This window comes from Herpailurus yagouaroundi, unplaced genomic scaffold (assembly GCF_014898765.1).
Source record: "Herpailurus yagouaroundi ecotype Mexico unplaced genomic scaffold, PumYag 164, whole genome shotgun sequence".
NCBI classification, from domain to species: Eukaryota; Metazoa; Chordata; class Mammalia; order Carnivora; family Felidae; genus Herpailurus; species Herpailurus yagouaroundi.
Window position 1 is genome coordinate 19805015 of NW_024412405.1, and position 26022 is coordinate 19831036.

Below are 26022 nucleotides of genomic sequence, written 5' to 3' on the forward strand. Positions count from 1 at the left end.
GTGTGTGTGTGTGTGTGTGTGTGTGTGTGTGTGTGTGTGTGTGTGTGCACATGTGCATGCATGCAACTTATGTTTTATGTTGAAAAGAGCTAAAAGTCAGGTGAAACTCTTACATTTCAATAAGACATTACTTCAAAAAGTGTATCAGTTTCCATCAATTGGCAAGCAAATTTGTGTTTGGTAATTTCTCCTTTTCTTCCTTTCTTGACACATTTTCCTAAGCCAGTACCACTCTAAACTGCTACCGGCCATGCATTTAACAGTGCAATCAGTGGTTGTAGTGATACTTATTTGTAACACAGACCACTGTTTTTATGGTGCTCTCCTGATCTATATATTCAATACTTTACATGGGGTTTCTAAGGTTCACAAAATTATTTGAGACAATTTGATAATTGAAAGAAATCTGCATTGTCAAAGTGAAGAACTGGGCAAAATGTAAAAATAATTATAACAACCAGGGATAGGAAAAGAAAGAGAATAGAATACTGTTAATTCTAATTAACAGAATTCTGCCTAATTCGGATTCCAGGCAAGAGAAATAGTCATTTATAGAATTATCTGGGAAATTACTTTTGTGTTTTAATTCATTCAGATGGTATAAGCTTTGGCCTTATTGCTGGTTCATATTATATACATATATATTATGATTAAATTCAATAAATACATATCTTAGTAAAATGACTTTTTTTTGTGACAGAAAGCCTTGTATTCTAGGTTTTTTTTAACTCAACTTTTCTTTATGGTTGTCACCGAATCCTGTTGTCTGCTGTAGTTTGAATTCAGGTGGTGAATGCTTAACTGTGTGGTTTTACTCAAGTATGAAATTAATAATGGAGCTGGGTTTGTTGTGTGGTCTGACTCACTTTCCACAACTTGAGAAGGTTTCAGAATTATGGCTTCTATTAACATTTCTTTGTCAGGGATTTATGCACCAATCAGATTTGCTCCCAACCCGAATCAATAGAAGTGAAGTAATACTTTTTGCTGTTCTTGATTTTGAAACCAAGAAGATACACTGGTCTCACCTTGTTGAATCATTTCAAACCTCCCATTGATTTTAATATGTCCAGCTTGATGGCCTGTGCATCTGATGTGATTATTACTACAGTGGTCAAGAGCTTGGAAAACAAAATAGAGCCACTGAAAGATACTTCACTAGGATGAAATTTATATCCTCAACTTCCAAGGAAAATTTTTTTACATTTCCCACGAAGCACAAGCTAATGTCTTTACTATGACTCATTTACTGTAGTGAAAACTTACAACCAGATTCAACCTGAAGGCAGGTCAGTACGTTGATAGAAAAAAGCATTAGAGCAAACCATATATATCCTTTTGTGTTAAAAACTAGAGCCTTTTTATTTAAATATTACTTATGAGAAGTCTAAAATCTCGTGAGAAGTATACAACAACTGAATAAACACTGCAGGAGTAAGGAATAACATAATTCCAAAAAAGAAAAAAAAAAACAAACACATTGCCCATCTGACTTGTTTTACTTTAAGAAAAAATCCTCTCCTCTGTTGTGTCCTTTGGAGTAGAGAAATACAGCTCAACAAGTCTAGTTACCACAATTGTAGTGGGGTTTTATTGTTGTTGTTTTTGTTTTAGCTTATGTTTCCCCAGTGAGAGCTTTTTCAGTAGGTTTTACTGTTAAATCAGTTCAATGCAGAGCTCTTCCTTTACTGAGAAAGAAACATTTTGATTGAAGACCTATTTCAACCTTGAAAGGGTCAGTTAAATTTTACCCCAGCCAATGGCTTTATTGTCTGTGTTGCCTTGAACTGTGTTTCAAATAATAGGGCCTCTGCTCTATTTTTAAATCTAGTACTTTCAAGCGTGTGTTGCTTCTGTTTCTCCTAAGAGGAGGGGTGCTGAAGGCAATTTTTAAAGTAATCTCAAAATCGTTTTTTACAAGGAAGAAAAATAAAAATGCATAAATATAAAACAAACCTTAGGCACCATCATTATTATTTTTACGTTATGAGAAACATAGTTTTCAGTTCTTTAAGAAAAAATAATTTTTTTAGGAAAATGTTGATACCTCATTTGTACTTTTACACAGAATTCAGTTGAGTATCATGTGTTACAATAAATGAAGGGAATAAAATATCTTAGATACGCATTGTAGCAAAGTCTGTATTCTCTGCTTCCAAAATGTGTTTTTCATTGAATATGTTAACGCTACCAATAGTAGCATAAAAATTCTTCTCCCTTCTTCACCCCAGTTAATTTCTCCTGAATGCAAATATCTGAAATTCCACAAGTAAAGGCTTTAATTACAAAACCTTTAATGTTTTCAATGTCACTGTAATTTTCCAAATTTTTGTTGAAAAATTCTTCAGGGAAAAGTAATATTTTAAAAGTTACCAGTCATTTTCACTTATGTCAGAATTAACTTTGGATCCATTTCTAAGATTGATGTTGATCAACAAAAGAAAATCATGCCCAGTGGGGAGTGGGTAAGATACAGTAGGTGACTTGGGATGCAAAAGACAAACATTCCATTACTAAATTTAACCAGTTGCATCCAGGAAACTTAAGGCTTTTAGAAGATTGAATGTTTACACAGAGGAAAGGTTTCCCCGTGCCCAGGTTGTAGACTAGGCTTCAGATTTAGTGTCAGATAGCATGTTTCTCAATCAAAAGCTATGTTGTACTACGACAGAAACTTCAGATTATTAATACTGGGGTGCCTGGTGGCTCAGCTGGTGAAGCATCCAACTCTTGATTTCAGTTCAGGTCATGATCTCCAGGGTTCGTGAGTTTGAGCCCTGCATTGGACTCCTCACACTGACAATGCAGAGCTTGCCTGGAATCCTCTCTCCCTCTCTCTCAAAATAAACAAATAAACTTAAACAAAATAAATTAAAAAATTAACACCTGGTATTTTTTTCTAGCCATGAATATTCCCTACTCAGTTAGCAATGAATCTCCTATTTCCACTGGGAGAACCTATGAAAACTATGTCCTGTTCCATGCAGCTGATCCTAGCTGGAAAGGTCTAAGGAGGTCTGCCTATGGTAGAAACACAACTTACAGGAATAGTCATGTCATGGCATTTCTTTCTTTATTTCTCTTTCTTTCTTTTTATTGATTGATTGATTATGAAATTTATTGTCAGACTGGTTTCCACACAACACCCAGTGCTCATCCCAACAGATGCCCTCCTCAATACCCATCACCCACCCACCCTCCATGACATTTCTAATTGCTGGTGGTACTTGGATCTTTTCTCTACTTTTGACTCTGGATGATTTCATATATTTCCATGTATTCATTTATTTAAATAAATGAGTTTTTTTTATAAGTTTATAAATTTTGAGAGAGAGAGAGAGAGAGAGAAGCATGGGAGGGGCAGAGGGGGAGGGAGGGAAAGAGAATCCCAAGCAGACTCCACACTGTCAGCACAGAGCCTGATGTGGGGCTCAAACTCATGAACTGTGAGATCATGACCTGAGCTGAAGCCAAGAGTAGGATGCTTAACCAACTGAGCCACCCAGATGCCTGGCCATTCCTTTAAATACTATATTGTGCTGATGATTTCCAAGTTAAAGTCTCAGCCAAGACATCCTCGTCTGATCTCCAAATTCACATGGGCAGACATGTCCATTTGGTCCTCTAATAAATATCTCCACATGAATATATCTAAAAGTGGACTAGTGATTCATACTTCTATCCAACCTTTGTTTTCTCTCCCTTTTGTTGGGTTCCCCATCTGAGTAAATGCAATAATTTTCAACAGTTTCTAATTGATCTCAAACTTGGCACCTGTAAGTCAGTGGTGGTTCATTTACTTTCTCCATTCGTATCTCTGCTATATAATCCTTCAGCAGGTGCTAGTTAATCAAACAGCTCTACTTTTCACTGTTTCACTGTGATTGCCCAAATTGAGGCTGCCATAGTTTCACATCAGAGATGCTTCTACAGCCTTCCAACTGGCTTTCCCACTTCTACTCTGGTTTCCCTTAAAATCTAATTTTCACATGGTAAGAAATAACAAGTGTTGGTGAAGATGTGGAACACTGTTAGTGGGAATGTAAATTGGTACAGCCACTCTATAAAATAGTATGGAGGTTCCTCACAAATTAAAAACAGAAATATATATGATCCAGAAATTGTACTACTGGGTATCCACCCCCCCAATAAAACCAAACACTGATTTGAAAAAATCAATGCACCCTTATGTTCACTGAAGCATTATTTAGAACAGCCAAGATACAGAAACAACTTAAGTGTCCAGTGATAGAATAATGCATATGGAAGATGTGGTATGTGTGTGTATACACACACACACACATATGTGCACACATATACAGAAATATCATGTAGCCACAAAAAAGGATGAGATCTTGCCATTTATAACAACATGGATGGATCCAGAGGGTATAATCCTGTGAAATAAGGCATAGAAAGACAAAAACTATATGATTTCACTTAAATGTGGAATCAAAAAAAAAAAGAATAAATAAAGAGCAGAAACAGATCCATAAATACACAGAATAAACTGATGGTTGCCACGAGTGGAGGGCGATGGTGAGGATGGGCAAAATGGGTGAAAGAGAGTGGGAAATACAGGTTTGTTTTTTTTTTTTTAAAGTAAGCTCTACCCACAACGTGGGGACTGAACTCATGAACCTGAGATCAAGAGTTGCATTTTCTACTGACTGAGCCAGCCAAGTACCCCGCAGGTTTCCAGTTATGGAATGAATAAGTAAGGGGAACAAAAGGTACAGCATAGGGAATATAGGCAATGGTACTATAATAGTATATGGTGACATGGTAGCAATACTTGTGGTGAGTATAGCATAATGTATAAACTTGTCAAATCTCTATGTTGTACACCTGAAACTAATATAACATTATGCATCAACTATACTTAAAAATCTATTCTTCATATGGCAACCAGAGGGGTATTTTTATTCATTTTCCTTTTAAGTTAAATTATGCCATGATTTCTGCTGCACATGGAATCAGTATGACATCTCCCACTGTACCTAGAATCAAACCTTTACCTTGTTTTCTAAGATTCTACATTATTTTGCTACTGCCTCTTTCTCCATCTTCATCTTCCGCCAAACCTCATCTCTCACTCACTCCTCCAGCCTCCCTGGCTTTTATTTGCAGTTCCTTGGACATTCCAAGTTTTCTCTCATCTCAGGAATTTGGTACACATTCACTCTGTTTAGACTATAATTCATCCCACTTTTGAATAGCCGTTCTTCCCCCCCCCCCCCTCACCTTTTAGGTCTCAGAATAAATATCATCTATTCAGAGGAGTCCTGGCTGACCACTGCACACTTTGTCTATCCATTATTATCTACCCAAGCATAATGTTTATTTCCTTCATCTTTCTACTAGGCAACAAACAGCAGGAGGTCAGGGAAGAGGCTTTTCTTTTCACTGCTCTCACTCAGTGTTCATCATGACTAGTATTTGGGTATTGAATGGAATGAATGCCCAGTTTCTTCAACTGACCCAGCCTTCTTGAAGGCAGTCTGCTTGCCTCTCTGTATTTTTTTTAGAGCTTCTGCTGTTTTCATTTATTTTCCCTATTGCTTTCTGAACACTTTCTGCCCCTTTGGTTTCTGTACATTATCTTGAGTTTGTTCTCCAGCTTTGAATCCATGGGTGTCCATTTGATCAATTCCTTTAAACTTATTCGTGAACTCTTTAAATGAAAGGCAATCTGCTGGACATGGCAGGACACAGAAATATAAGAAAAACAAAAGCCTATTCTTATGCCATTGACACATCTTTGGAAAAAGGTATGAGGCAGAGAGAAAGGGAGGAAAGATAAGTAAACAAATAACAAATACATTTGAATAAAGTAAGAGACACAAGCATGTATAGAGAATTACACGGATTTCAAAATGCCTCACTATTATTTCTTATTGCTGATGTACTACTTAGATCAAAGCCTTAATTTGCTGACTTTTCAGACCCAACAGCATGCTTTTTATATGCTCTGGAATTTGTCATGATATTAGAACTGAATATAATGGACTTTTTTGTTACTTGCATACATTTTTATACATTTATAAACTTATATATTTCTGTACATTTGTTCAACCCACAATTACTTTGATGAAAAGATTTAGAGTAGCTTGTGTTATAATTATAATAACAGAAAAGTCAACTGATTACAGCATACTATTAAATATGGCACAACCAGATTCACCACCTCAAAATGCTAATGTTACCCAGAAGATATACCTTTGACACTCATGCATATCAGCAGCAACAATGTAAGTTTTCATTGAAGTATTCTACTCACTTTCTTCTTCTTTTTTTAATGTTTATATTTGAGAGAGAAACAGGGCGCAAGTGGGGGAGGGGTCGAGAGAGAGGGAGACATAGAATCTGAAGCAGGCTACAGGCTACAAGCTCTAGGAACAGAGCTGTATGCGGGGCTTGAACTTGCAAACCACAAACCCATGACCTAAGCCAAACTCGTATGCTTAACTGACTGAGCCACCCAGGTGCCCCCTACCCACTTTCTTATAAGTAAAATTTCATTAAGGTTTTAGAATTCACAAGTGAGGTAACTGCTCACTTGAATGTACAGAAAAGTTTATTCAAACTTCTAGAAATGTTTAGAAAAGGTTAAACCAAAACTATCATAGTCAACATGATTTTTTTTCATTCTTTATAAGGATAGTAGTTCAGCAATATAAAAATTCATCATCACTTGACATTGGTCTTCTTGATTATTCAAACGAATCTGCAAGGAAACCAGCTAGAGTGTTCATGTCCATCAAACCTTGTATCCAAATTCAATGAGCCAGTGGTTATTAAAAACTCACGGAAGCTTATCTACATAGCAACCTCACTCCAGCAAAAACTAAAAACACAAATAAAAACAAGGCAGAAAAAGCTGAAAGAATAAAATTGTCAGCATTTGAATTCTGCCATATCAGATTCACTTTAATAGTAAAAGATGGGAGGAGGGAAGATGGCGGCGTAGGAGGACGCTGGGCTCACCGCGCGGCCTGCTGATCACTTAGATTCCACCTATACCTGCCTAAATAACCCAGAAAACCACCAGAGAATTAGCAGAACGGAGTCGCCGGAGCCAAGCGCAGACGAGAGGCCCACGGAAGAGGGTAGGAAGGGCGGCGAGGCGGTGCGCGCTCCACGGAATGGCGGGAGGGAGCCGGGGCGGAGGGGCGGCTCGCCGGCCAAGCAGAGCCCCGGAGTCTGGCTTGCAAAAAGCGGAGGGGCCTGACGGACTGTGTTCCGACATCAAGCGCGACTTAGCGGCTGGGAGGTCATAAGTTAACAGCTCTGCTCAGAAAGCGGGAAGGCTGAAGGACAAAGGGAAGGAGAGCTGCTGAGCCCCCCGGACGACAGAGCTCAGTTTGGTGGGGAACAAAGGCGCTCGCCAGCGCCATCTCCCCCGCCCATCCCCCAGCCAAAATCCCAAAGAGAACCAGTTCCTGCCAGGGAACTTGCTCGCTCCGCGCAAACACCCAACTCTGCGCTTCTGCGGAGCCAAACCTCCGGCAGCGGATCTGACTCCGTGCTGCTGCCACAGGGCCCCTCCTGAAGTGGATCACCTAAGGAGAAGCAAGCTAAGCCTGCCCCTCCTGCCCCTGTGCACCTTGCCTACCCACCCCAGCTAAGACGCCAGATCCCCAGCATCACAAGCCTGGCAGTATGCAAGTAGCCCAGACAGGCCACCCCACCCCACAGTGAATCCCGCCCCTAGGAGAGGGGAAGAGAAGGCACGCACCAGTCTGACTGTGGCCCCAGCGGTGGGCTGGGGGCAGACATCAGGTCTGACTGCGGCTTCGCCCACCAACTCCAGTTATACACCACAGCACAGGGGAAGTGCCCTGCAGATCCTCACCACGCCAGGGACTATCCAAAATGACCAAGCGGAAGAATTCCCCTCAGAAGAATCTCCAAGAAATAACAACAGCTAATGAGCTGATCAAAAAGGATTTAAATAATATAACAGAAAGTGAATTTAGAATAATAATCATAAAATTAATCGCTGGGCTTGAAAACAGTATAGCTGACAGCAGAGAATCTCTTGCTACAGAGATCAAGGGACTAAGGAACAGTCACGAGGAGCTGAAAAATGCTTTAAACGAAATGCATAACAAAATGGAAACCACCACGGCTCGGATTGAAGAGGCAGAGGAGAGAATAGGTGAACTAGAAGATAAAGTTATGGAAAAAGAGGAAGCTGAGAAAAAGAGAGATAAAAAAAATCCAGGAGTATGAGGGGAAAATTAGAGAACTAAGTGATACACTAAAAAGAAATAATATACGCATAATTGGTATCCCAGAGAAGGAAGAGAGAGGGAAAGGTGCTGAAGGGGTACTTGAAGAAATTATAGCTGAGAACTTCCCTGAACTGGGGAAGGAAAAAGGCATTGAAATCCAAGAGGCACAGAGAACTCCCTTCAGACGTAACTTGAATCGATCTTCTGCACGACATATCATAGTGAAACTGGCAAAATACAAGGATAAAGAGAAAATTCTGAAAGCAGCAAGGGGTAAACGTGCCCTCACATATAAAGGGAGACCTATAAGACTCGTGACTGATCTCTCTTTTGAAACTTGGCAGGCCAGAAAGAATTGGCACGAGATTTTCAGTGTGCTAGACAGAAAAAATATGCAGCCGAGAATCCTTTATCCAGCAAGTCTGTCATTTAGAATAGAAGGAGAGATAAAGGTCTTCCCAAACAAACAAAAACTGAAGGAATTTGTCACCACTAAACCAGCCCTACAAGAGATCCTAAGGGGGACCCTGTGAGACAAAGTACCAGAGACATCACTACAAGCGTAAAACATACAGACATCACAATGACTCTAAACCCATATCTTTCTATAATAACACTGAATGTAAATGGATTAAATGCGCCAACCAAAAGACATAGGGTATCAGAATGGATAAAAAAACAAGACCCATCTATTTGCTGTCTACAAGAGACTCATTTTAGACCTGAGGACACCTTTAGATTGAGAGTGAGGGGATGGAGAACTATTTATCATGCTACTGGATGCCAAAAGAAAGCCAGAGTAGCCATACTTATATCAGACAAACTAGACTTTAAATTAAAGGCTGTAACGAGATGAAGAAGGACATTATATAATAGTGACAGGGTCTATCCATCAGGAAGAGCTAACAATTATAAATGTCTATGCGCCGAATACCGGAGCCCCCAAATATATAAAACAATTACTCATAAACATAAGCAACCTTATTGATAAGAATGTGGTAATTGCAGGGGACTTTAACACCCCACTTACAGAAATGGATAGATCATCTAGACACACGGTCAATAAAGAAACAAGGGCCCTGAATGAGACATTGGATCAGATGGACTTGACAGATATATTTAGAACTCTGCATCCCAAAGCAACAGAATATACTTTCTTCTCGAGCGCACATGGAACATTCTCCAAGATAGATCATATACTGGGTCACAAAACAGCCCTTCATAAGTTTATAAGAATTGAAATCATACCATGCATACTTTCAGACCACAATGCTATGAAGCTTGAAATCAACCACAGAAAAAAGTCTGGAAAACCTCCAAAAGCATGGAGGTTAAAGAACACCCTACTAACGAATGAGTGGGTCAACCAGGCAATTCGAGAAGAAATTAAAAAATATATGGAAACAAACGAAAATGAAAATACAACAATCCAAACGCTTTGGGATGCAGCGAAGGCAGTCCTGAGAGGAAAATACATTGCAATCCAGGCCTATCTCAAGAAACAAGAAAAATCCCAAATACAAAATCTTACAGCACACCTAAAGGAAATAGAAGCAGAACAGCAAAGGCAGCCTAAACCCAGCAGAAGAAGAGAAATAACAAAGATCAGAGCAGAAATAAACAATATAGAATCTAAAAAAACGGTAGAGCAGATCAATGAAACCAAGAGTTGGTTTTTTGAAAAAATAAACAAAATTGACAAACCTCTAGCCAGGCTTCTCAAAAAGAAAAGGGAAATGACCCAAATAGATAAAATCATGAATGAAAATGGAATGATTACAACCAATCCCTCAGAGATACAAATAATTATCAGGGAATACTATGAAAAATTATATGCCAACAAATTGGACAACCTGGAAGAAATGGACAAATTCCTGAACACCCACACTCTTCCAAAACTCAATCAGGAGGAAATAGAAAGCTTGAACAGACCCATAACCAGCGAAGAAATTGAATCGGTTATCAAAAATCTCCCAACAAATAAGAGTCCAGGACCAGATGGCTTCCCAGGGGAGTTCTACCAGACGTTTAAAGCAGAGATAATACCTATCCTTCTCAAGCTATTCCAAGAAATAGAAAGGGAAGGAAAACTTCCAGACTCATTCAATGAAGCCAGTATTACTTTGATTCCTAAACCAGACAGAGACCCAGTAAAAAAAGAGAACTACAGGCCAATATCCCTGATGAATATGGATGCAAAAATTCTCAATAAGATACTAGCAAATCGAATTCAACGGCATATAAAAAGAATTATTCACCATGATCAAGTGGGATTCATTCCTGGGATGCAGGGCTGGTTCAACATTCGCAAATCAATCAACGTGATACATCACATTAACAAAAAAAAAAGAGAAAAACCATATGATCCTGTCAATCGATGCAGAAAAGGCCTTTGACAAAATCCAGCACCCTTTCTTAATAAAAACCCTTGAGAAAGTCGGGATAGAAGGAACATACTTAAAGATCATCAAAGCCATTTATGAAAAGCCCACAGCTAACATCATCCTCAACGGGGAAAAACTGAGAGCTTTTTCCCTGAGATCAGGAACACGACAGGGATGCCCACTCTCACCGCTGTTGTTTAACATAGTGCTGGAAGTTCTAGCATCAGCAATCAGACAACAAAAGGAAATCAAAGGCATCAAAATTGGCAAAGATGAAGTCAAGCTTTCGCTTCTTGCAGATGACATGATATTACACATGGAAAATCCGATAGACTCCACCAAAAGTCTGCTAGAACTGATACATGAATTCAGCAAAGTTGCAGGATACAAAATCAATGTACAGAAATCAGTTGCATTCTTATACACTAATAATGAAGCAACAGAAAGACAAATAAAGAAACTGATCCCATTCACAATTACACCAAGAAACATAAAATACCTAGGAAGAAATCTAACCAAAGATGTAAAGGATCTGTATGCTGAAAACTATAGAAAGCTTATGAAGGTAATTGAAGAAGATTTAAAGAAATGGAAAGACATTCCCTGCTCATGGATTGGAAGAATAAATATTGTCAAAATGTCAATACTACCCAAAGCTATCTACACATTCAATGCAATCCCAATCAAAATTGCACCAGCATTCTTCTCGAAACTAGAACAAGCAATCCTAAAATTCATATGGAACCACAAAAGGCCCCGAATAGCCAAAGTAATTTTGAAGAAGAAGACCAAAGCAGGAGGCATCACAATCCCAGACTTTAGCCTCTACTACAAAGCTGTCATCATCAAGACAGCATGGTATTGGCACAAAAACAGACACATAGACCAATGGAATAGAATAGAAACCCCAGAACTAGACCCACAAACGTATGGCCAACTCATCTTTGACAAAGCAGGAAAGAACATCCAATGGAAAAAAGACAGTCTCTTTAACAAATGGTGCTGGGAGAACTGGACAGCAACATGCAGAAGGTTGAAACTAGACCACTTTCTCACACCATTCACAAAAATAAACTCAAAATGGATAAAGGACCTGAATGTGAGACAGGAAACCATCAAAACCTTAGAGGAGAAAGCAGGAAAAGACCTTTCTGACCTCCGCCGTAGCAATCTCTTACTCGACACATCCCCAAAGGCAAGGGAATTAAAAGCAAAAGTGAATTACTGGGACCTTATGAAGATAAAAAGCTTCTGCACAGCAAAGGAAACAACCAACAAAACTAAAAGGCAACCAACGGAATGGGAAAAGATATTTGCAAATGACATATCGGACAAAGGGCTAGTATCCAAAATCTATAAAGAGCTCACCAAACTCCACACCCAAAAAGCAAATAACCCAGTGAAGAAATGGGCAGAAAACATGAATAGACACTTCTCTAAAGAAGACATCCGGATGGCCAACAGGCACATGAAAAGATGTTCAGCGTCGCTCCTTATCAGGGAAATACAAATCAAAACCACACTCAGATATCACCTCACGCCAGTCAGAGTGGCCAAAATGAACAAATCAGGAGACTATAGATGCTGGAGAGGATGTGGAGAAACGGGAACCCTCTTGCACTGTTGGTGGGAATGCAAATTGGTGCAGCCGCTCTGGAAAGCAGTGTGGAGGTTCCTCAAAAAATTAAAAATAGACCTACCCTATGACCCAGCAATAGCACTGCTAGGAATTTATCCAAGGGACACAGGAGTACTGATGCATAGGGGCACTTGTACCCCAATGTTCATAGCAGCACTCTCAACAATAGCCAAATTATGGAAAGAGCCTAAATGTCCATCAACTGATGAATGGATAAAGAAATTGTGGTTTATATACACAATGGAATACTACGTGGCAATGAGAAAAAAAGAAATATGGCCTTTTGTAGCAACGTGGATGGAACTGGAGAGTGTGATGCTAAGTGAAATAAGCCATACAGAGAAAGACAGATACCATATGGTTTCACTCTTATGTGGATCCTGAGAAACTTAACAGGAACCCATGGGGGAGGGGAAGGAAAAAAAAAAAAAAAAGAGGTTAGAGTGGGAGAGAGCCAAAGCATAAGAGACTGTTGAGAACTGAGAGCAAACTGAGGGTTGATGGGGGGTGGGAGGGAGGAGAGGGTGGGTGATGGGTATTGAGGAGGGCACCTTTTGGGATGAGCACTGGGTGTTGTATGGAAACCAATTTGACAATAAATTTCATGTATAAATAAAAAAATAGTAAAAGATGAGTGCTTTGTTTAAATCTATTCAGGTAGATAGAAAGTTTTTCTAATCACTAACAAATTAATGGCTAGTATTTTGTGTCTGGTGTCTGGTCAATTTAACATTGGTAAGGTGAGTCAAGTTTATTTAGCCAGCCATCAAGTATGCATAAAACACACAGAAGAGTTTCCAAAGTTGCATAAGAATGGTGATCAATTCTCAGAGTAATTTATCAGCTTAAATATATTGATAATTTAATTTTCAATTCATGTGTTTGGTAGAACCAGCATTCACTTGCTAATGTGAATGGAACTCATATGGGATGGTATTGACTAAGACAGGCATGAAGGAGAAATTGTATACTTTATCAAAACAAAATATTATGAACAAAACTTCCCTGAATAAACCCAGTTTCCTGCCACCAAGGAACATAACACTCTTTTCAGAAGGTTGTGAATGAGTTGACTAAAATTCAGACTCTTTTAAAAAACCAACACCATAGACTGCCATCAATACAGTCACCTCTATTTTGATACATTTTTTTCTTTCTGCCCAATGTTCTGTGTTGTACACGAGAACATTAATTAATCAGATGGCGTTGCAACAAATTCATTTGAGAATAATTGAGATTGAGATTGAGATTGAGAATAAATCTCTTTTCTTTCCTTTTTTTTCCTAAAGGACAGTGTGAATCCTAGACTGAACCAAATATAACCTAGTCCTTATGCTGGAGGAACACTCATCACATTTTACAGAATTACCTGAAATACAGCTCATCACTGTACACTGAATTAACATTTTGATAAAACTAAATTCCCAGAATAAAAGGGTGTTTAGAACTAGTGAACACCAAAATTTGACCATTTGGAAGTTAATGGAACATAATGCAATTGTATTATTGTTGTCTTAAAATGTTATTGAGATATTTCATACACTTAATGAAGAAAACTGAGAAATTTCATAAATAATAAAGCCATTTTTCTGAGATTTTAATGCATAGTTATGATAAATGATTCGAGGTATAGTATTTTATTATGGAAAATAGGTGTCAATATCGTTATTACTTCACTTTCCAGGATACTTTATGAGCTCGTTGTAATATAATTTAGTAGAGTGCACCAGCAAAACAAGTATTCTGTTACAACACAACTAATCTTTGTAACAGCTGCACATTTACCATCCTCAGCTGCTCCAGTTACAACAATCATCCTTTTAACAGCCTGACACCTGTCTCTTATTATATTTGAGAGCAATTGTTAATTTCCTTAAATTTTCCATCCCTTTTAGTGTCTTTGCCTTGCTTTATTTCTCTGATGCACATTTACATGGTCTATTATATTAATTCCCTCATTTAATCTTGAAAACCTAAAATTATTAGGAAGTTAATTGTGCAGGGATCAGAGGTTTTTCTCACTTACAGCATAACTCTGTTAAATGACACAGTTTGTTCCAGCTTCTTGCTGACACTGCAAGGGATTGTCTAGAATGAAGAGTTCAATTACTTTCACAGTGCTAATCATATATCATTATGTAGAAGCATGAATCCTTAATTCTCAAGCCAGGGCCCGAAGCAGCATAGCAGCAATAAAGGACACATTCCAAATTCCTCTGTCCACTGCAGCATGCAGGTAATAACCAAAGAATAAAATAATTGTGTCTACTTGGCTATGCTCTTTATTAATTTGAATATTTGATGCCCACAATGAATCATGTTTCCATTAATTTTTATTCACCCACACAAGATTTTTGTCAGAATTGATTTGGAATGCATTATGCAAGGCCAAATACATATTTACACTCTTTTTTGAGAACTTTTCCTCCAGAATTTAAGAAATGTAACTTTTCAAGGTACAATTAAAAGTTTGTAAAAAAAAAAAAAACACTGAACCAAGTCTTGCAGGCAAATAATTTCTCAGCTTTCACAAAGCCTGATTGCTCCTTCTCCCCCCACAATCTTGGACACATAGGTTAATGTGTAACCCACACTATTCTCTTGTTCAGTTTTCCCAAGGTCAACAAAGAAATGGAATTGGAGTGAAGAATATTTTGTTTGTTTCGGAGGCAGGAAAATGGCTTATGAAATCTCAGAGCAGGGTGTAACCTCATTAAGATAAATGTAAAAATAACTCACCAATCACAAGTTATGGAAACAGGAAATCGATGCCTGTGTTTTATAACAAAGGCACTCTTACATTTCTGGCATTAGAAACATTTCTGTTACCATTTTCTTTCCTCTTCTTCCCTCTCCTCTCTGTTGGCCTGGGCAGGAAACTCTCTGGCTCCTTCTGTTAATGTTTTCCTGCTGCCAGTTTGCTCTGTCACCTGCTCAGCTGTGGCCAGAGAAGGCTGATACATCTCCCCCCTTTACTCAGATGAGTAACTTGCAAATCTGAAGAGTTATAATCAAGCTTGCTCTTTGGAAGAGAAACATGGATAGCACAGTCCTTACTGTTCAACTTTTTTTTTTCTTGCTAAAGCTGCTCAGGGTCTACTACCTATGTTATACTCTCTGTTTTTAGGCTACATGAAACTGTAAGAGTATTAGAAATGTTCTATAGTTGCAAACACATCTATTTACTTACAGAAAACTCCAAAAAGAGTTTTCTAATGTAATTGCTTCAATCAAGTAGCAAGGTTGGCAAATAGTTTCAGTTTCATTTTTTTTATTTGCTTGATTTTCTCCAAAATCGAAAGGAAAAAGTTATTTTCCTTTTTATTCTTCCTCCCTCTCTACCTCTTTCCTTCCTTCCTTCCTTCCTTCCTTCCTTCCTTCCTTCCTTCCTTCCTTCCTTCCTTCCTTCCTTCCTTCCTTCCTTTTTGGTAAAAGGGTCAGTTTTGTGCCCTTTTGTATTTCATGTACCTAGGTCCTAACGCTAGACTTTAGTCAATATTCAGTTAACGTTTTTTCTGTGACTTTTATAAATCACCTGTAAATTTAATATTCAATATATTATCTATATTTAAAATGTATCCTGTTTTCCAAAAGTTGAACCTATACATTCAAGATCTTTCCTGTTGTTCAGTACCTTATATAGCATAATGCTGAAACTAAACAGGTACTCTGCTTCATATAATTGGAAACTAGTACTTTTTGCAAAATTCATTTCTATAGAGATAGCAGATACTTTTGGGGGTTACCTGGTAATCTTTTGCCTTTGTTACATAATTCACTTTACTGTGAACACAGCTTAAAAATATTACTGTATTACTCTGTAGATATTTAATAGTATTATAGTTTCTCCAGGTTTTGATAGAACATATGACCAAACTGGGTTGAATGCAATGAGACTGGGAACAGCCTGGAATTGGAGAGTTGTTAACTGTAATTAATCATTAATTGACTTATGTATACTTGGAATAGGTCAAAGTAGTTATGATTACTTACCCTGGTTACACTTTAAAATGGCACTGAGGTCTTAAAAAAAAAAAAAAAACAAACTCAATATCAACCCAATGGAATCTGAGGTGGGGCCTGGGAACCTGTATTTTAAAAAGCTTCACAAGTGGTTCTGATGCAAAGTGAATGTGGGAATCCTTGAGCTTGAGTTTTAGTAACATTAATGAAAGAAAATCAGCGTGGGGCCACTTTGAGTACTTCAACTATTGATCCCTATTTACTCCTAAGCCTCTTACTACTCTTTTTATTTGCCTTTGCACTTGCATATTTATGAAAATATTAAAAGTTTGGGTTGGATGAATAATCTGACCAAATCAATATTTGCTCCCATACATTATCTGGGGCTTAGCTACTCTCTTGATATTTTAGTAGGTATTTCAAATTAGCCTTCTTAAATATTTTATCTCATCTGAAAAACTGCCATTCTGAAATTTACTACGAAAAACCTATTTACATTTGTATGTATTTTATTGTCACTAAATTATACAGTTTTACTGTTTGAAATAATGCTTAGGTTTGTTTTCCCAACAATCATCTCCTTCAAACTCAGACATCCCTTTAATTCTAATACAACAGGATTTTGGAATCATGCTCAGTTTATAATTTTAGAGACTGATTATTAATGGTCATTAATATATATTGTTGGGTACTATTCCAGTTTATTTTTTTCTGATTTTAAAATAAAATCAATTCTTACATAAAAATGCTAAGTTTTGTAATTTTAAATTTTGTTCATGTAAATATAGTCACAAATCAGAATACATTCTTAGTTCATGTATCTTAATTGTTTAAATAGTCACATTAAATACATTCATTCTTATTTTTTTCTAATCCTCAAGAATTTTTTCCTTGGTGTGACAAATCCCATCCTTTTTGTTTTCCAGATTCTGTTTTGTTGTGTTTCTTTCATTCACTATACTTTATGAGTGGCCAGTGGCTGGCACATGTAGCATAGATTGATTAATTCTTCCTGCATAACAAATTGCCCAAAAATTCCGTGGCTTGAAACAATAATCATTTGTAACTGTTTTTGCCTCTCCGAAAGTTGGCGGAAGTTCAGCTTTGTAGCTTTATTCTCACTCTGTGCAGGACTATGGGATACCTGGGGTAGCTCTGCTACAGGCTGTGGGGACCAGGATGGTTCCCTTTCTTGTATCTGTTATCTTTCTCCTGGGACCAGAGCACTACCTGTGGTATGTTCTCATGAGAATGGCAGGGACCTGAGAGAGCAAGTGGAAACACAGGAGGATATTAAAGTCTTGTCTCAGAAACTTCATACTTCTACTTACATGCCATAGACCAAAATGGGTTACAAGCCAACCCCAACTCAAGTGATGGAGAAGTCCACACAAAGGTATGGATGCAAAAAGAGGGTTGGAATTGAGATCAATAAGTCAATCTATGACATAGCAATACTCTTCATTCTTGTGCTCAGAGCAGATATCATTGACCTGTTAAATCACTCATTCCTACTGAGCTAAGATTGGCCTCAGAATTCTTCTCAAGTCAGTGTTTTACGAAGCTATGCTAAATTGCAGTAATAAGCAGAATGCTGTTTTCCTTATCTGGTGTTCACTTTCTTCATGTTTAATCATTTCTCTCTCCTTTGTATTATTTCAAAATTAATACTTGGTCTAAACTGTATGACTGGTATAAAGTATTGAACTTTAAGAAAAAATTATTTAACTAATAGTTACTATTTGCCTTCTATTAAGACAGGATTGCAGAGAAAGATGACACTTTTCTGCTCTCTTAAGGTTATGAGCAGCCTTTGACCTATGTTCTGAATGAAATATGAACAAAATGACCCATATTTTCCAGGATGAATCCTTTCATTCTGAGATTCATCAGTTCTTTCACCCTTTGCCAGTTGTCATAGGAGCAAATACTGACATGGAGGTGTGATACTGAACCATTGCATAGGAGACAGATCCTCTTAAACATCGGCCAGACCCACTGCCTACTTGCTTATAAGGAATAAAACTTTTTTAAGCCTCTGAGATTTGGAGGTTTTCTGTTACCTCAGAACTTGACCTATCATGAACAGTGTTTTCCCCAAACTGAAGCTGAAGTTAAATAATGAACGCAATTCACTAGAGCCAATTTAATATCTTATATGAACAAAAACAATGTAGTCTTATAGATGGAGGAAATAAAGATTGAAGTAGGCAAATTAAGTGATTTTCAATATTTCTTAGTTCTTTCTTTTATTACTGGTTGCAATTAAAATTGATACCCTTTGGAAGAGCTCTCATGCTGTTCACTGTAAATGGCAAAAGAGGAGAAAATAAAAGCAGAGAAAAGGAATGGCATAAAAATGCCAGGCAAAGGGGCAATCCTTAGCAAGTTTTCCTATTCTGCTGTCACTCATACATGACTGAGCTGAAGTTTGAATACAGAGATATTAATTAGGAAGGAATCTTTGGAAAAGTTGTCATTCATTCTTTAAGTCAGGCTAGTCTTGGATTGAAATTTAAGATGCTGTTCTTTCAACAATTCTGCATTGATTTATCCCTTTGCCTGTCCTGCAAAATTGATTTTTTGACATTTTGGTATCTTGGAAAGTACACAGTTAGACTCTGATATACTTATGGGTAGAGACAGCAACTTTTTTGGCATCTGGCAAAGAAGTCTCCTAATTCATGACATATTCAGTAACAGTCCTTGATTCATAGAGGATCCACCAGTTCCTTGAGAAAGAACTTGAACACTATATATAATTGGGATTCTTTGTATATATATATATATATGGGGATATATGATATATATATGGGGATATATATATATATTTGGGATATATGAATCTATATATATATATATATATATATATATATATATAGAAAGAGATTGAGATATATAAAGAGATTGATAGACTGCTATATCTGAAGGTAAGGATAGACATGAAGGGTTCCTGACAGAGAGTTACCATGAATGAAAAAGGGGTCCGACAAGTGAGGCCAGACTGAATAAGTAGGGATGAATGTCAGGTGTGGTAAAGGTTCTTCATTCTTCAAGTATATAATGAAGCTGTGCTTTAATACTCCCAAACCCAGAAGGTCAGCAATACTGTGGGCTTTAAGAAGAAAATGGCCAAGATAAAAATAAAAGACTATGTAACTGAGGGGACAGTTCTCCTTAACTAATCACTGCCTCCACCCCCTAGAGGCTTGAAAGCAAGATGTGGAAATTCCTTCTTTATCTCCCAAGATAGACCAAAAAAAAAAAAAAATCACCAAAAATGTGGAGATGAGCAGGAGCATAGATACAGAACAAGGAACTACACCAGTTTATGGACAGCAAGGATTGAGGACTCTAAAACAAAGTGCTTCAGAACAACTGGTAGAAACTATAATCATATGTGAGATATATCCCTCATGTCAGGACTTCAAATGGAAGAAAGACTATATACCTAGCAGCTGTAAAAATGGTAAGTTTGGGGTACACAGAATATATCTGAAACTATCTTTGGATGATGCTTAAATCTGAAATATATATCTTAATTTGATATAAAATATTCATCTTAAATTTCAGTCCAATATTTGCCTCACATGAAACAAAAGTTGAATAAACAATTGCTTTAAAATACTTTCTTGGGGCACTGGGTGGCTTAGTTGTTAAAATGTCCAACTTTTTATTTCAGCTCAGGTCATGATCTCACAGTTCATGGGTTCGATCCCCACACTAGGCTCTGTACTGACAGTGTAGAGCCGGCTTGGGATTCTCTCTCTCCCTCTCTTGCTCATGCTCTTACTCTCTCAAAAATAAATAAATGAAACCTTTAAAAAATATGTTTCCATTCAATACTGCCATATTCAAAACCTCAGCTCAGTCAGGTGGGGCAGCAGCAGAAGAAAACTTACTCTGGATGTCCCCTTTGCCTGGTATTTTTAAGCTACTCTTTTTCTCCCTTGCTTTTATTTTCTTCTTTTGGGCCATATCTAGTGATCAGCGTAAGATGTTTTCCAAAGGCCATCAATTTAAACAACTTCCAGAGATAGTTTCAGACTATGCAGACTTAAATATATAGAGATAGGTATAGTAAACACAGAATAAGAATTTTTCTTTCTTTTTTTTCACTTTTATGTAAACATTTTAGTAAAACCTACAAACATACTGAAGAAGACTAATTATAAATGTAGAACTCAAAAAATTTCCACAAAGTGTACATATCTGTGACACAAGAACCCAGATCAAGAGAGAGAGCATTATCAGTATCCTGGAAGCGGCCTTGTTCCCTCTCCAGTCCATATACCCTCAAGACTGACAGCTTAGTTTTGCCTGATTTTGAACTTTATAAGCATGCAATCATACACTAGACAGTTTTTTTGTATCTGGCTTTTTACTCAACATTTTATATGTGAGACTTATTCCTGTTGCATGTAGTTGTAGTTTATTAATTTCTTATTGGCCTATGGTCATCTATAGCATAAATACACTATAATTTATTTATCTATTCTAGTGGTGATGGATTTTTTTTTTTCTCCATCTTGGGTCAGCTAGGACTATTGCTGCTGTGAAGATTCTAGCATATGTGTTTTGATAAGCATTTATACAAATTTCTGTTCTTTGTGTAACTAGGAATGAAATTGCAGGGTCATAAGACATGTATACATACAGCTCATATACATTGTACTGAACAGTTTTCCAAAATGGTTGTACCAATTTACAATTCCATCAGTAGGTATGTTTTAGTTAATTGGTACATAATGGTTTTGATTGAATGGCACACATTATAAAGGAAAAACCATAGGGATCTCAGATGAAGTTATCTTCCATGAGAGAAGCATCTCTACTGTCTCTATTTAGTGAATAGAAAAGGGGGTTTGGCACCTAAATCTTCCATTTTCTAAGCTGAGTTGATGTACAAATTCTCTGTACTTCTGGTTTGTTCTTTGTTTTTGACTCTAGACATCCCAGTTCGGAACAGGTTTTCAAAAGTGTTCATTGGGATCACCATCCTTGGAGGATGTTTCTCTCTTTTGCAATAAGTAAATGAGGAAAATTCCTTGATATTACTCATTAGCTTTCTTCTTCAGGCTTCTTAAGAATTCAGCAAATGTCTTAAAGGAGAAACCCTCCAGTCTTCAATTTTGTCATAGTTACCCTACGGGACCACAAATGTTTCTGCTGATTTTTCTGAACCTCACTCTTTTGCCAGGAAAAAGAATGAATTCTCAATCCCTTACTTTCCCCATTAGAAGAAAAAAAAATTGAAAATACAGCTGTGGATCAACAATGCACCACTCCTTCCAAGATTGTCAACTGAAAATAATTGTGTTCACTGGAACCACTTCATCTGGAGGGTCTTTTCCCTTTGGCATCACAGTACTGTAGAATAATTTGCTTTATTATTTAGATGTTATTGGCTTAGCGATTTTGTTTCTTTTCTGTAAGTCTTAGAATTATTCCACACGTCTTTGGAGAAAACAGGCTTTATGTCTGAGGCTACTCAACTCTACAATAGCGTTTTCGCAGAGCTGTACAACTACTGAACACTCCACAGGTTTTGGTCTCCCATAGTGGCTCCCTGCCTACACTAGCCAGATTCTCCCCCTTCCTGTCACCCCAGGAAGACAAACTGCCCCCAAAAGAATGGGTGCCTATCATAAGCTCACTTTTCCATGGTCTTCCCATATCCAACGTCTTAGTTGCTTGTTTTTATTGCTTAACGTAATATGATGCATTAAGTAAAGGATTTTTGTATTTATCTGCCTTTTTTAGTTGTTCTTTGTGGAAGTATTAGTATGGCATGAATTAATCCTTCTCTTAGTTTAGACTTTCTAGATTTGATTTCTGTCTAAACAGTGGGTTTTCTGACATGGAGATTAGTATAAATATGGCACATGTTTAGCCATGAATTATAAATTATTACATATAAAATTACTTTCAGAAGTAAAAATAACACTAAGAAATTCTGTTTAACTCTGAAAACGTATGAATTTTTTCTCATTATTATACAATTCTATAGTGCCTTATAGACCTTTGTGTGTGTATTACAGCATGTTGATCCCATGTATGTACTATTTTGAGCACAAATGAACCTTGCTATATTTTAATATGAAGTGAGTTCATTAAGAACATGGATGCAAAAGAACAATTATTTTTGTGGTTTCCTTAAGGTTGTTTTGCAAACTTTCTCATTTAGGCATTTTAAACTTGCTCAATTTCTGCCAATGGCAACCTGTTCTCAAGCTTCGATACTTTGTCTTCATTACCCTCAGTTTTTTGTCTAATAACGAAGTTTATTAGTCAAGCTAATAGCCATGAATTGTGGTTCATTAATTGAAACTTCAGATTCACTGGTTTTAATAAAAAAGCCCACAGTCACTTCTTAAATCACTTTCAGATGTAGTTAATTTCCTTTAATCTTTTTATTCTTTCTTCCTTTTTTTCTTTATGAAAATAATTAATAGAAAATGATTCATTAAACATGATGGTTGTGTTTATACCATAAGTAAACTAAAAAACAAAATCTCATTATACTTTTCAGGTGATATCATTTTTAAATGCTCTTCTTATAACCAGGATTATAATTTTTGAATTACAAAAGATTTTATAATCTTTCTCCCCCAGTTTTTCAGATGACATAGTATAAAATGTCAGGGAGACCCAATTATTTAATTTTATGAAGACTTTAATGTGGCAATATTTCCTATTTTAATTTACTTCCTTGGTGTTACCACAGTGTTTTGTTTCCAGACAGCATGCAGTTTTGATTCTTTAAATCTCTTTTTGCTATAATAATAAGAATTCCTAATATACAAGAAAAATGTTTTGCATATAACACAAAGAATTTAATATGAATGTATTATGTACACAAATACATATATACAAACATATCTATATATCTATAGATATATAGATATATACATAGATATACACTACAAACACACACCCATTACAAATACAAGTACAAATAATATTTCACTGTAATCCCTAATGGTAAAAATATAACTTCCAATTGCTCAATACCTTGTAACCTCTTTGAAAAAGGGTCCTCTTCATTATGGGATCAGCTTTCAAAGTTGAGTGAAAGTTTACTTGATAGTTACAGTGCTTGAACTGTTGTATAGTAAATTAGATTTTACAAAGCTCCCATGTATTTATTGGAGTTTAACAAAACTGCATGATTCTGTACTACTTGGGTACCAGCAGGAAGCAACCCCTGAGAGAAGAAATCACAGCTGGGAGCAATTAAGACTGATTAGCTTGTGGCTGAGAAAATCAAAATGGAAAGAACTTCTCTTTGGGGGAATTAGGAGCTGCATTCCCAAGCATTTCCGAGTTGAGTACAATTCTCAGAGGAATTTAAGACTGAGGAAAAATGTGAATTTCAAATGTTTGGAGGTTTTCTCAGCTTATTTAATGTCTGCATAACCACAATGTATTGACTGTATTGGATATTTGAAAGAAGAAGTTCAAGTAAATTGACCAACTTTTCTTCACATGGATTTCCCAACTTTTTCATAAACTCCAAAGTTTCCCTAATATTTTCATTTGACCTTATATGTAGAATATAGATTGTTTATATAACTTCTTACTATGTATTTATCGAGATTGGGATAGCTGTGGTTTCTGAAAAACTGGCTAAGCACATAAATATCAGTTCTTCTGAAAAAAGTGCACATTATTGTGTATGAGATTGGTCTGAATTATCCTTTAGAAACTGTAAAATGGTCCAGTTGAAATTTTAAGCAAGAAATACGCAGAAACTTTATACATAATTCCTGAACTGTCATCCTGGATAAAGAACTGGTTTCTAAAGAGCTAGATAAGGATGTGCTTAATAAAGCAAAAGAAATTAAATAAAATGGCAACAGATTGCATAGTTTATACCTGTTTCTTTTGCTTTATATTTGAATTACAGATATGCATTAGAAATGTTTCTTTTGGATAGGGTGAATTGGGTCACTAACAAATTATAAATATAAATTAAATAGAAAGTTGTTTTTCTAGGCTTTTTAAGGAATCTATCAGAGATTCATTTACTCTCAATTCTAGGTCAGTTGGTGCTAACTATTGTTTTATGTGGATATGTTTGTTAGTCTATCAAACCTTCTATTCCAGAAAAACGATGACCTAATATTAGGTTGTTTAAAGAAATGATTCCATTTTTCTTTCTCTTAACAGGTAGAATGGTTACTTTATATATAATAATTTATTTAACATGATATTCTTCTGTGTCCAGATTTTCGCAGTCATCCCTTTTTATTTTCCTCTCACCTTCCTCTCTTTCTCTTTCTTTCTTCTTTCAGTGTTGGGTGTGCTGAAAATATCACATATATGAAACAAAGTAAAGACCACTTTTTGAAATATATTACAGATTATCCCCTGGAAGGACTGATGGTTCAAAGAGCATAAAAATGTAATTGAGGAAAGTCATAATTATTAACTACAAAAAAATGTACTGCGTAGGGTAATAGATTACTGAATCAAAAGTTGTCTTGGATTTTATTTCTACATATATATCTCTGTGTAATCACAGTTTCCTATTCACTTTACTACTTTAAGCACTTTATAGAGAGTGATGATACTAATCGTGGATGCCAGATGACTGGATAACCTTAACATTACACATACATAAAAAGATTGATTAGAAATATATTAAAGATAATACACTTCACTTAGTTTGAGAGTCAAAACTATTGACTAAATTATAGGAAGTCATGGTTCAAAATTCTGCAATCACTGACCAGAGATTATATGAAAGGGAACCAACCAGGGGCTGGTAATCACCAAATTAATTTTCTATTTCCTAAACCAGTTGTTCTCAGTTTATAACCTTTTAAGTACTATGAATTCTTCCATAAAAGAACCCAAGTTTCAAAAAAAAATCTCATTTTATTCAAAATTGGAAATTTATATATTTGCATGTGTTATAATGCCATTCACAGTAAGATTTAAAAACAAATCACTGCATTAAATTGGGGGGGGATCTATTTTTGCCATTAGAGATTTTATAACTGATAACACTATTCTCTTAGACAGTGTCAATCATATTACTGTCATCAGGAGGTTAATAGAGCTGCTATCTAGGCTGACAAGACACAGTTAAAAATGGCCAGCAAATTAGGGGTAGAGTGGTGTGGAATCCTATGGGGAATGACAGAAATCATTAGAAAGTAGATCCAGGAACCAAGGTAAGCATAATCCTCAATTTCTAAGTTTATCCTGTACTGTCCATAACAGGTAGGGTCAGCAATATATTCCTACTTGCAACTGGATATGAGAGTTAGGTTATAAAGAGTCCTTGGAATATTTAGGGAAGCACCTGTCACCAGTGGTCTTCAAACTGGTACACATATAATCAGCGAATATGACAAAATTTTCCAAAGGGTAAGAGAGATCAGGTGTTTTTCAGGGATATGTTTCAGATCTTCTACATATAAACTCTTTCCTAAAATTAGTCTGTGATGCTTTCATAATAATTCTTCCATTTTATTAAAATAAAGCATCCCTTCATGTCCCAAATCTAAATGGAACTTTAGACCCCCTTGGATCCCTGTGGAAGCTTTAACGACTGGCAAAGCGCAAAAAACTCTTAGGGCTTTCCATCTTTCCCTCCTTGTACACATTCTCTTAAGCATATAGCACAGCATTAGAAAGCAGGGTATTTTGGGTCTGCATGGGATCTTTGTGGGATCTTCCGAGTTCAAGTATTTGGTAGAGTTCTACTCAGGGATTAATGGCCACCTTTGTTTAAAATGTGTTTGTTTTTTTCATCCTCTGTCCTGTAATGAAAAATGCACTACTTTTG